The following is a 12,653-nucleotide window of genomic DNA, read 5'->3' on the forward strand; positions in this document are numbered from 1 at the left end:
AACCTCTTCGTTCCCAGTCGGATTTGTTAACCACTGCGCCAAGATGGGAACTCTATATTTATTTACTTATGTTTTGGCTGCACCCACAACATTCGGAATTCTTTTCCTGGGCCAGGGATTGAACCTGCACCACAGCAGTGACTGGAGCCACAGCAGTGACAATGCCTAATCCTTAACCACTAGACCACTCAGAAACTCCTATTTCTCATCTTTTTAATGTTGGCAACAATTCTAAACAATTTTAACTATGATACAGGACAATCAAAACATCTCTGCAGGCCAAATTAAGCCAGCTGGCCACCAGTTGGTGAATCCGCACCAACACTCATCACTCTGCAGGTTTGCTCACCACCTTACCTCAGCTGAGAATGCACTTTCTGCTCAGATCACTGCATGTGAATTTCCCAGCTAAACATCCACTGTCTGCATGAACTCTTTCTCCTGAGTTAAAGATGGAAATAATGCCTGCTTCCCCAGTGTTTGTGGAGCACTTCCTCAGTACTTGTCTACCACTCATATCACAAATCTTAAATATAATTGTTTTTAATCTGTGTCTGATTCCCAGACCCTAAAAGCATGAATAATTTCTTATGAATTTGATATGTATTCTTTTAGTATAATGCCTTTCACATAACAGAGTTTAAATACACAATGAATGAATAAATTCTAGCATTAGTATCTTCAAAATAAGTTACTGTAGAGTGGTAGAGTGGTGGATGTCAAATGGAAACAATAATTTCTAACATTTTAAAATAATAATTGCATGATGTAAAAGATTCATCTGAATTCATGGGGATAGGAATTAAGGCAATGGGGAGTATGTGAGCACACACAAAGTGGTATTTAGGCTTAAACCATTTTAATAATTGGTAGTTACAGTTCTAAAGATAATCCTTTAGATTAACACAGTGAAATATGTTTAATGCCCCAAAGGATCAAAAAGAAATATTTTTCCAAATTAATATTTGAAATAATAGAATCACCTTATATGATTTAATACAAATGATATAGCTTTATCAAACTAGATAATTTGTATTTGAATAGCAGTCTAAAATGGCTCATTACCTTCTGTGAATTATTTGATATTGACCTTCACTTAGCCAATGACATTGATTTATTTCTTGAGCTCTGAGTTATGGGAAAACCTTTACTGAACAGACATCCTACCTCTATCCTTTTCCATTGTGCTATATTTCACACTTAACAGAAAGAACAAAGAAATCAAGGTGCAAGGGTACTAAAATCACCTGCAAAGAGGATATAGAGTGTGATTTTTCAAGAGTACTTTAATAGTTACAAATTTATGAAATAAGACTAACATCACCGTAATAAATTCAGCAACCTGTATGTGGGGTTCATTTATAGAAGCAAATATCTCTAAGATTCATAGTAATGAAACCTTGACAAGCTCTAAGTTTATGCAGTAAGCTCTTTAAAATATCAATTTCAGGCAAGTCCTCAAACCAGACAATGACAAAAATCTAATATTTGGAACAACAGTATTTCCCTATTTTACATAGTGACATACTTAACAATAAAAATAACTTTCTTGCAGGTATTATCTCATTTGATGAACACGACTCTGCTAAAGATAAAAGGGAAAACCCCTATATGCATTTAAGAATGGGAAACCAATTATTAGTAAAATAGTTGGCTTGCTGAATATTAGCTCTTAGCAAGCAGTGGAATCAGAGCTAGGCCCTGGTCTCCTGATCACATTTCTAGGGTTCTTTATACTACAATTTTTAGCTTGTCACAGATTTAGAGTACAATTATGGAGTACTGATTAATATAATAATATATTTTTGTATATATATTTTTGTAGCAAGAGTGGGAGGTTAGCAAGAGTGCTACTTTGTAGCAAGAGTGGGAGGTTTTGTAGCAATGTATTAATATATTTTTGTAACAAGAGTGGGAGGTTATCTAGTCTTTTTTTTTTAATTTAAAGTAAAATTTGCTAAAATTACCAAGGAGAAATTAAAGTTAATTTCTGTATAATAGAATCTAGATGGTGCATTTGTTGGTACTTTCTTGACATCTACTCTTTACTCTTCGCAAGTGGTTCCAGATTTTTATTTGATGAAAGTGTGCTTCTGGAGACACTGACTCTTCTCAGCTCCATTTTTAGAGCAAGAATCATGAGGTAAGCCAATGAGCACTTATTTTCCTATTTCCAGTGATCGGTTCTCTTTGGGGCATCTGAATTAAGCTTAGCCAATCAGTGTGAAGGGAAGAGATTTGCTATGAATGATGATATAACTGAGGAATAGTGTAGTCCTGAAGCCTGGGATCATCACAGGAACACAATTTAAAATAAAGTGAGTATCTTTTAAGGTAAATACAGAGATAGAAACTGAACCCTTAGTGATATCACTGAGCCTTGCATGGCCTGCTTCAGTTACATTAGCCAGTACATTATTTAGGTGAATTCAAGTTTTTGGTTGTTACCAACTGAAAATTTTTAAATTATTGATGAATTCATCAATTCGAACTGAAAGTAGTTCTAGTCATTCTCAGTAATCCATTCATATGTTTAAAAGAAACAACTCTTAGGGATATGACCAAAATTCCTTAGGCTACTAGAAGTGAATACTGTGCCTAATGACTTTTATTGTATACCTTGTTTTCTTGGAATTCTCTGGAAAAGTCAAGTGTATGGCTGTCACTCTGCAGAAGGAATCTTTGTCTACTTCTTAATTCACACTGTAGTCTTAGTTCCTCCAACTAAATAATCTTGATCCCTTGTCTTTTTAAATAGGTAGGACTTTTTTTCAAGACTTGTCTTTATTATAAGTTTCATCTGTCCTTCATGTATCCACATAATTATTAAGTGAGCACTACTACTGGATGAAATATAAATTCTTGAGCTATGTTAAAAATTTTGGGACCATGTAAATTAAGAAAGTCTGTACATTTTCAAGAATACACCCTTGTAGTCAGGAAACCTACTTTTGTAACATCCTATTACCTGAAATAAAGCTTCTCTGTATTTATTTCATAGAACAATTCTCACTAGTAGTTTTTGATTAAAAGAATAATGATTGGTTCTTAAATTGCAAGATACAACAAATTCCTTGAGCATTTTTTCTTACTTTTTAAATCTATTATATCTTCCTCCCCCCACATTTTACAGAATACATTGCTTAGTAGAAATTGAATAAACATTTTAAAATGAATCACAAATATTTTTACCAGTTGTTAATTTCATTGTTATAGAATAAGCCAAGCAAGATTTTTGAGAAATAATGCATGAATTGAAAATACTTTGAGGTATCAATGAGTACCTATTATTTTCCTTGACATGTGAGGCTATTAGCATCAGTAATAAATATTAATGGTAGCCACCACTTATTGGGGACTTATGATAGGCCAGGTACTGGTTCTAAGTGCTTTACCTATGTTAACCTATGTTACTTCCAGCCGTATCAGATACACAATATAATTTGGTCCATTTCTTAGATAACTAAATGCCTTAAATTTCTGTGCAGAATTATTTAAAACACTTTATATAGGGTTACACAACTAGTGAGTAGTCGTGCTAGGATTCAAACTCTGACAGTGCAACAAAGGCCATACAGTCTGGAAGCATGTATACTTACTACAGGTCACACAGAGGGCTCCAAAAGAGGATGTGAAATTCCTTAAAGAAGTGCCTGCAAAATTCATTCTATACTGTACTGACTGTCTCCTCTCGATGCCTAATCTTTACCAGTTCCCTGAGTCCAATAACTCTAGCCTCCCTTGCTTTTCCCTGAAAATGTATCTATATCATCTCTAGTTTTGTACATTTCTGGTTTATAATCTACCTTCTTGGGTCCTCATTTGTAGGGTTTTCCTCTTTCTGAGACACACAAATGCATGCATTGTCTAATAATCTGATATATGAGAGCTCTGGTGGTCTGACGCTCCCATACCCCTGCTTTATAATTCTGGATCCTTGACAAGGAGTTTTTAAAAAGTAACACCACCAGTCACCTAAGTGGCCTTCACATTCCAAACTACAAGTCTTAGATTAGATCCAGTTTTCAGGGATTTTGGTTTATGGGGTTTGAAATTTACCATGTGGGTATTAACTATCTAGAAAAGTCCCAGAGAGTGGTAATTTGAGATACCAGAGCTAATCAGTCTTTGGAATAGGAAAGTGGAGATGGATATAGAACCGATGGTTATTGAGTGCTTATTATATATAGGAATTAGGTGTTTTTTTCTTTGAGTCTGACCATCTTGCGGTAATCTAGAACATCAGCAAGAAGAACAGAGTTTATAGCTTTGCCCAGTTCTTCACAGAACTTCCCAAGGTTACCTCAATATTTTTAATTGAGGGTTTGTAACAGAGGGAGTTTGTAATTAAAATATATGTCAAGTTTGTAATCAAAGTATGTATTAAGTCAAGGCTTAAGTGGCAAACAGATACCAGCCTCAAACCAGAACCTTGGAAAAACAATTCCCTCCTCAAAGGATTAAAGCTGTAACATATTTGTTATAGCAGCAATTTGAAAGGGAATAGAAATCTTTAAGTTTATATTCTACTTATTTGAATATTTAGTAAAATTGTGCTTCTCTACAATTTACAACAAATAGGTTTTTACTGGGTTTTTTTAGGAATGTTCTTGCTGACTCTAATTGTATGGCTGTGTTGCAGTGTTATTCAGCTACTTGGCTTTAACTTCTGAAATGGCTTGAACAGGAAAACAAATGACCTGAGAGCTGAATTTAGTTTATTTTGCTGATCAATGCTCTATATTTTTATGGCTGTTGGAATTCTCTTGTCAATATGTTTATCATGTTGACAATATGACATTAGAACTGTGCTTTTAATACCTAGAAAGTATATGATCATGAGTTTCTTTAAATGAAAAGACTCTACTAAGGTTACCATTAAAATGACTATCAACTTTTAAAATGATTGATGTTTAGTTGATGCCTCACTACCTTATCTTAAAACTTCTAAGAATGTAATATGACTAGATTCTTATTGCCAGACTATAAACTCACTGCTATTTCCATGTGGAATGATAATCAGAGTTAGTCAAAAAATGATTGTGTGAACTAAACTATATCCATGGAGCCAATAGGCAAACTAGTAAGAGGAAAAAAAAAAAGGAAGAAAAAAATTAACCAAAACAAACTTTTGGTTTAAAAACATCAGATAAGAAGTTCTATTTGTTCAAATGTTTTCCTTGAGTTTGTAATTTCTATTATTAACATTATTTCAGAAAAAAAAAGTCAAGAATTTTTATGCTTCCTACATAATTTCACCCACACTTCTTTGAGTATGCTCTAAAATAATAACCATAGCTGCCAGTAGAAGCTTAGGGATTTTATAAACATCAATCAATGTCACAGCTAGACGTAGATGAATCGAAGAATACATCTGTAAATCATGAAGTGCCTTTTCTATGACCCTAGTCAGTTATTTCATTAATGAACATTTAGATTAAAAATAAAATGCACTGCATTTTTATCAGGGCAGACAAGGTTATAGAGATGGGGAAAGGAAGGGGAAAGATTGGTTCCTCAAATATTTTATTTGGAAAGGGGTTTAGACATGTCCCTGACTTCGCTTCTTTACCTTCAGGATAAGCCATCACAGTCCTTGAGCTCTAACAAATGTGGTAAACTGAAGTAGAAAAAAGTAAAAGTGTTTGTGCCTGTAGCTTAGAAGCAGGTGGAGTGATTTGCTTAAATAATCTGCTAGTCTCCAGGCTCCTCTTAATTCCCATGTGTTCTAATGCATGGTGTGAGGTGGAGGATTGGGGTTTCTGGGTTCTTCCACTCTAGAAGAAAAATTATTTAGGACAGGCGCCACAAGACAGGAGGGTACCTGATTCAGCTGTAAGTAGCTGTTTCAAATGAGGTAATCCAAAGAGGGTACAAGTGAGGACTTTAATGCTTTTGAATTATTTGTCCCTTTCACTCCAAGTCCAAAGCATAGCCAGTTGTATCCTCTCACAACAGAAATGGAATAAGCAGAAGGGCCCTTCAGTTCTCTGAAGTGGTTAAAGTGTGTCATTAAGGTTTCCTACATCTAGAGCTGAGGCACTGAGCCTAGTCAGCATAGAAATCTCTTCTTGAAAATTACAAATAAACCATAGTTTCTGGCAGTAAAATACTTCCTGTGGACTCTCCAGATTACCTCAACTGTCCCTCCTGAACTCCTATCTTGAAATCTATAAGCTCAGCATTGCTCCTACTAACTGACTCAAGAAGGAAAACACTTGAAGAGAACTGATAGCTTATCTATAAAATGCTTTTTCCAAAATGTTAGTTTTAGGCTTTCAACAGTTGACTCTAGAGAGTAGGTCAGTGTCTCACTATAGGACATGGCATACCTAGCCCACTGATCTATAGTCTTAGCACAGTGTGGACTTTCATACTCCACAGAGCCTAATGTGAAATATTTTTAATATCATCTTTGCCTAAAACGGAAGTTACCATGGAGATACCATCATTTTCTGCTGTCAGTAATTGAAATGTGCAGTGTCTCCTAGTAAGACTAGCGAATTTTTTGCATACATACTATGTCCCCAGCAGGTAAAATTATGTCGCACAGCTTGAGTCATCTAAGAGCAGTCAACTCAGGGATCTGAAAAATATAGAATATATCCCTATTACCTTGACAGTGATTCATCTTTTACTCTGGAGAAGTCAGCATCCTTCAGTAAATGAACTGAAGATCTCAAATTTAACTAGGGTAGTGTTGAATTAGATACATCCATCTAACACAGTTAATGCCCAAATGTAATCCATGTTTCTCTAAATTCCATCCTGTTTAAACCTTCATGAAGTAAAGTTTAAATATCAGGAAGAAAAGAAAAAAATTATGAAACTAAATAAGGTGATTCAAAAATAATTGCTAGAATTGTTGTAAGCGGTTCAAAATAAGTAAAACAAATTCTGTCATGACAGATTTTAGAGTCTTTGGATTTAGTCTCCAGAGCCAATATTCCATTTGAAAAGCTCTAACTCACAATGAAAACAGTGATATTGATGATTAGGTGAAGTACTTCATTCAAATTTATAATATTTGGAAGACCTTTCTGAATTTTTTTATAGTTCTGGGATTTCTGTCATTTTATCTGCTATGAAATGCATAAGCTTTTTAAACTGAAAAAGCCAAATCAGGCAATCTTTGCAACTATATTTTTTTCTTCCCCTGAAAAATGAATTCAGCCACTTTATCTAAACCGTTTTAGAAGCTTTTATGATAGTCTCAAAATATAATCTAATTTATTGTCATGAAAAGAAGTCCTTATCCCCTCATGTTATAAATACTTTTATATGTTGAATATCACCTTAATAATATACTAGGCTTCTTTTTCAACAGATTATAGGAATGAATAATTCAATTTAATATCTTTCATGAGAAGCAAGCAGATTTTAGACACAATTATACCACTACTGTGTCTGACCTCTCTCTCATCTTATCAAGAAAATGGATAATAATAGAATAAGCTCTTCACTGTGCTCATTGATCTTGCCTTGATTCCACAAATAGATTCTGACTGTGTTCCAGCATGAACAGTCTTGATAGAGATCCTAAGCTATTAATGCATCAACAAAGTCTGTACCATAATATTACTCTAAGACTCAGACCCAGGAGAGTTTCTGGCAGCTAAAATTCCCTTATTGTATGCCTTATGTGTGTGTTAGCCTCACCCTTGTTTTTTTAATATCTGATTAATTTACAAACTGTTTTAGATTAATACCCTGTATCAAATAGAGAAAACAACTGTCATCTTGTATATTGGTGGTTTTTATTATTAAAAAAAAGAAGGGAAAAAAAAAAAAAAAAAAACAAGATTCCAGAAGTTCCCATTGTGGCTCAGTTGAAACATACCTGACTGGAATTTATCAATCCCTGGCTTCGCTCAGTGGGTTAAGGATCTGGCATTGCTTGAGCTGTGGTGTAGGTCACAGACATGGCTCAGATCCCACATTGCTGTGGCTGTGGTGTAGACTGGCAGCTGCAACTCTGATTAGACACCTCGCCTAGGAAATTCCATATGCTGCAAGTGTGGCCCTAAAAAGAAAAAACAAGCAGCAGCAACAACAACAAAAAAACAAAATTCAGAATAAAAAACAAATTAAACTCTTGGCTAAATTATTACTAAAAAGAAAAATTTAGTATCAATAAAACTAAAATTAAATAATGATTTTTGATAGAATTTATCAAAATCTAACAATAGTAAATTACTCTTCTAACAAATTAACTTATTCTATCATTTTGGGATATTTGGCTATAATTCATCCTAAAATATCCCCTGGGATAAAACCCTACCAAAAAGCAAAAGTTGGGGTGGGGAGGATTCATGTATCTATGGATGTTGATGAACAACAAGGAGATCAAATAACAATGGCATATCTTAAAAAGAAAAATTATGTCAAAATCAGCTCTTCCATTTTTATGTTGCAATACATTGAAAAATTGCCCAGGGAACTTGGCAGTGAAATACTCTCTTTTGAAAATAAAATTGGCCCTGCTCCCAAGTTCTACTATAACTCAGTTTTCTTTGGAAATAAGATGGCCCTTTACCACTTAGTTCTAATACTTTATAATTATCTCTACCTACTTTCTATTATCAATACAACCTATTTTTTAAAAACATTTTGATTATTTTAAATGTTAGTAATCCTCTAGTCCTTATGGTACTAGATTATCACTTTCTGTTTTGTTTTATTTTTAAAGGTATTTAGGTATGCATGTATGTATTTACTCTTTTTGTCTCATGTTACTTATTGGAAGACTGTAACCTGTCCAGAACTTTGTTGCGGTTAGAAGAGAACATACTTGAAAAGCTTTACTCAGCTTAACTGGTGAACTGTGATACCAGGACCCCCTGCCCTGGGACACACCTGCAGACACCTGCTGAATCCCAAGAGGTTTCCCACAGTCTTGTGTTCCTTAGATGCAGAGGCTTTTCCCTGAGTTCTGGGGCAGCTCCAGATCTGGTCTGAAAATAAAGCTAAGTTTGCCATCTTGTCAGCTCCTTGTCATTTATATAATTTAGTATTGTGAATCGGTTACTTTATATCCATTTTGAAACTAGTCATGGTCTAATTGTGTTTTCTTACAAATGACAAAAATTACATTTAATGTCTTTTCCCATTCTTTTCCTATTAGACCATTTTGGGATCCCCATGAGTACTGTCAGCCACCATTTCCATTCACCTACTTTCCATTAGTGCCTAAATGAGAATAGCATTTCTAACTCTTCATCATGTAAGTTGATTGTTTACTAAAAACAACTATATTCCCTTTATGATGTCTATCCCTTTTGCTCAGAGTAAAATTTCTAATTTCAGCTTCAGGTCATCTATAAGACAAAGGACCATAATAATAAAATTAAGTTATGCCAAAATAAAATAGATTTCTCTCTAGGCTAATATGAAAGGGGAGGGGAAAAAGATTTATTATATGCAAATTTGAGCATTAATTGGAATTTATATTCTTTAGATGTTTTCCTAGGTACTATCATAATATGAAAATACCATAATTTTAAGAATATTTTGAAAAATTTTTATTTATATTACATAATTAATATGATTTAAGTTATTTTGATTGAATTATGTTCTAAAACGTTATCTATTGGATTTACATTTATAAAAAGCAATTATTCAGACTGTTAGTTCCTAATGAGCTTTCTTATTAGATGGATTTAAAGAATTTCTCATTTGCTTATAACATGTAGTAAAAGAGCCCACAGATGGCTGATACAACTTTTGAAAAAAAGCATATGCTCAGATTGCTCTCCAACATCTTTTTAAAAATTAATTATATGTATAGTAATCACCTTAAATTCAATCTAAAAATAATCTGTCAAACGTTTTGAAATAAGTGAAAATTTCCAAGGACATTTGGGTAAATTATTGCTAATAAAACACCAAATAGACAAATCTTTTCATGCATAATGTCTTATCACTACATCCCAAGTTTCTGTATTTGTGGGGGTTTTTTAATCTACTGAAGTCCTCCTGGTAATAATTTATACACCCTGTATATAGAAAAATTTTAATATTCAGTCAGGCATCTCTTTACTCAGGAAACATGTATTGAACTCCAACTCTCTTCCAGGTAATATGCTAATCACAAAGAATTCTAAGACAATTGGGAAGGAGGAAACATATTTGAATATATGTACAATAAGAGTTATGAAAGTATAATGTATCATATGGTTTGATTAATTATAGTATGTAAGTAAAGTATTAGAAAATACTTCAAATGTGCAATATGTTAATGACACAGCAAATATCTATGTAGCAACTGCTCAGCCTTAACATAATTTACATTTTCATATACCTCCTTCATATTTTTTAAAAAATAAAATGTAGCAGGTAAAATTGAAGCTGCACAGCTCTCTTAGATTCTCTCTCCTTTCTTTTAATAGCAGCCACTGCCTTGAATTTCTGTTTCATTATTTCCATTCATCATTTTATACTTTTAATATATTTGATTCGGAAAGAATATATAGCTTTCATTTGCATATTTTCATACTTTTGTATATGGTATTCAACTTCATGTATCATTAGTTAATTCCTTTCCCATGTCAATATTAGGCATTCTAGATTTATCCACATGAAATTAATTCCAACAATTTTCAAATAAAAGCTCTGATTCGTGAACAATCTTGTGTAGGTTTCCTACCCTATTAGTGAATGAAAGCATTTCTCTAGGGTGTATTCCTGGAAATGGAATTATTTGGTTGGGCATAAGGTAAATTTCTTTTGTAGCCTTTCTAGTGTGGTTGCACCAATTCACTCTTCTATCTGCATTGTATAAAAGTTTATATTTTGAATTTCCATCATTGCCAACGGTTGTATTTTCAGACTCTATATTATTTTGCCAAACTGATGAGCATGAAACTATAACTTATTTTTATATGTAGAGGAATGAGTTCCCTTTCATAGATTTATCAGCTTCCTGATTTTCCTCCGGTATGTATATTTCCTATACATATTCACAGACTAGTTTTCTATCAGGTCAGGTTTTTTTGTCACATTTTAAATATTGAAGATCTCGAAACAATTGAAGGTCTCACTGATATCACCTGAGGCAACCATAGTAATTTACAATATGTCTTTTAAAGTCCTAAATGGTTGTCAGGAGAACTGAATTAGCTAAAGTATATAAAAATTTATAAAACTTGGCACATGATACACAAACAATAATACTTGCTCCTGTCATCCTTATCAACATCATCATCATTATCATAAGTTAGCAGCAGCAGCACCAGCAGCTCACTCTCCTTCTTCTTCTTCTCCATCTTATTGTCTTCTTCTTATTATTATTATTATATAGTACATTACCATATGTGTGTTTCCAGGCTCCCTATTTGGTCACATTTTTCTTCCAGTTATTAGATAACTGGTATATATTTTCTATTCCCTTATTTTTATGTTTTCTATATGATTTTAACATGTGTGCTTGGTACAAAGCATGTTACAGTACTCTAGTTTTTCAAATCCATTTATTTCTAGTTTTATAGGTAAGAGAATACAGTTATTCTCAGATTATTACTAATATACGTAAGCTTAATTATCTCACCTTATTTTTTAACTTGATCATTTATCATTCTCTTCTTTTAATTATTTTTTTCTACTTTCTTGTCTGCTGCTGAACTGATAAAAATTTTCTATATTTTCCTTTTCCCCTTGTAATGTTTGGAAGCCATTCTTTCAGTGGTTACTTTTGTATTTTTGACGTACATTCTTAACCATAATTTTTTCTGTCAAGGTCTAAAGTTAATCGTTTTTTTTTCCTTCTGAACATTACCAAGAGTTCAGCATGTTTTAATTATTCATCATGTAGCCCTTCAATCTTGATATTTTTGTCTGTCCTCTTATTTATATTTATTAACATATAAAATTTTATTTTATTTTTCAGTTGAAATAAATACTTTTTTGTGTGTTTGTTTGTTTTTCTCACCCCAGTCTCCATTTCTTTTTATATAGTTGGTAGTTTCCTAATTGTCTCTAATTATCTCTGGAGCCCTTTAGTTCACAAAAAAAAAATAATAATTGTGTTCTTTAGGTTCCTGCCTCATGGTGATATTGAGGTGATATAGCAGATTCCATCTTCGGGGTGGCACTTAGCTCAGTTTTGGGACTCGGAGCTGAATCCCCCATTCCACCTACTATCCCATCCCTGTGTCTCTAGCCAGCAGTTTCCTAGGCAGAAGTGACTAACACGTTTTCGCAGCCTTATTTTTCAAGTAAAATATCACCAGCCATTCTACACCTAAGCTGTAAGTATTGTGCCGGGCTCTAATAACCTAATTGTCATGTCTTGTTGAAAAATTTAATACCATTATCCCAAAGAGGCCAAATCATGGATACTCTTCTGTCAGCTTACAGACCCAGACCCTTCAGCCTTGTGGCTTCAGCCTCACTAGCTCCTTTACATTTCTGGTTTCATTACTGGTTCACAGAGATGCTCATCTTATTTTTGAGATGGTGTGTTTTTTGGCTATGTTACTGTTTTGTCTATCTTTGTTTTGGGGTCTGTAGCAGAGAAAAAGCATCAAACTAAGACCATCCCTGCCATTGTAGCATAAATCTTGAATTGGTTCACCTAAATCTGGATATGCTTAAAATTCAAATTTCATACTGAGGGAAACAAAAATTCATTTCTTATCCTTTATTTTGCACAGCCA

The 12,653-nt window shown here is 33.5% G+C and overlaps 1 long non-coding RNA gene across 1 annotated transcript in view; it reads left to right on the forward strand.

The window, feature by feature from the left end:
- The window catches only part of LOC106507094 (uncharacterized), a 398,065-nt gene that overhangs the window by 329,790 nt on the left and 55,622 nt on the right, over window positions 1-12,653 (forward strand). Inside the window, exon 5 of the long non-coding RNA XR_014829345.1 lies at window positions 2,060-2,143. This is a non-coding gene — a long non-coding RNA (uncharacterized LOC106507094). The remainder of the gene's footprint in view (window positions 1-2,059; window positions 2,144-12,653) is intronic.

This window comes from Sus scrofa, chromosome 15, assembly GCF_054392235.1.
Source record: "Sus scrofa isolate SSC_HxYL_T2T_F1_AM1 chromosome 15, Sscrofa_HxYL_maternal_Yorkshire_Landrace_v2.0, whole genome shotgun sequence".
NCBI classification, from domain to species: Eukaryota; Metazoa; Chordata; class Mammalia; order Artiodactyla; family Suidae; genus Sus; species Sus scrofa.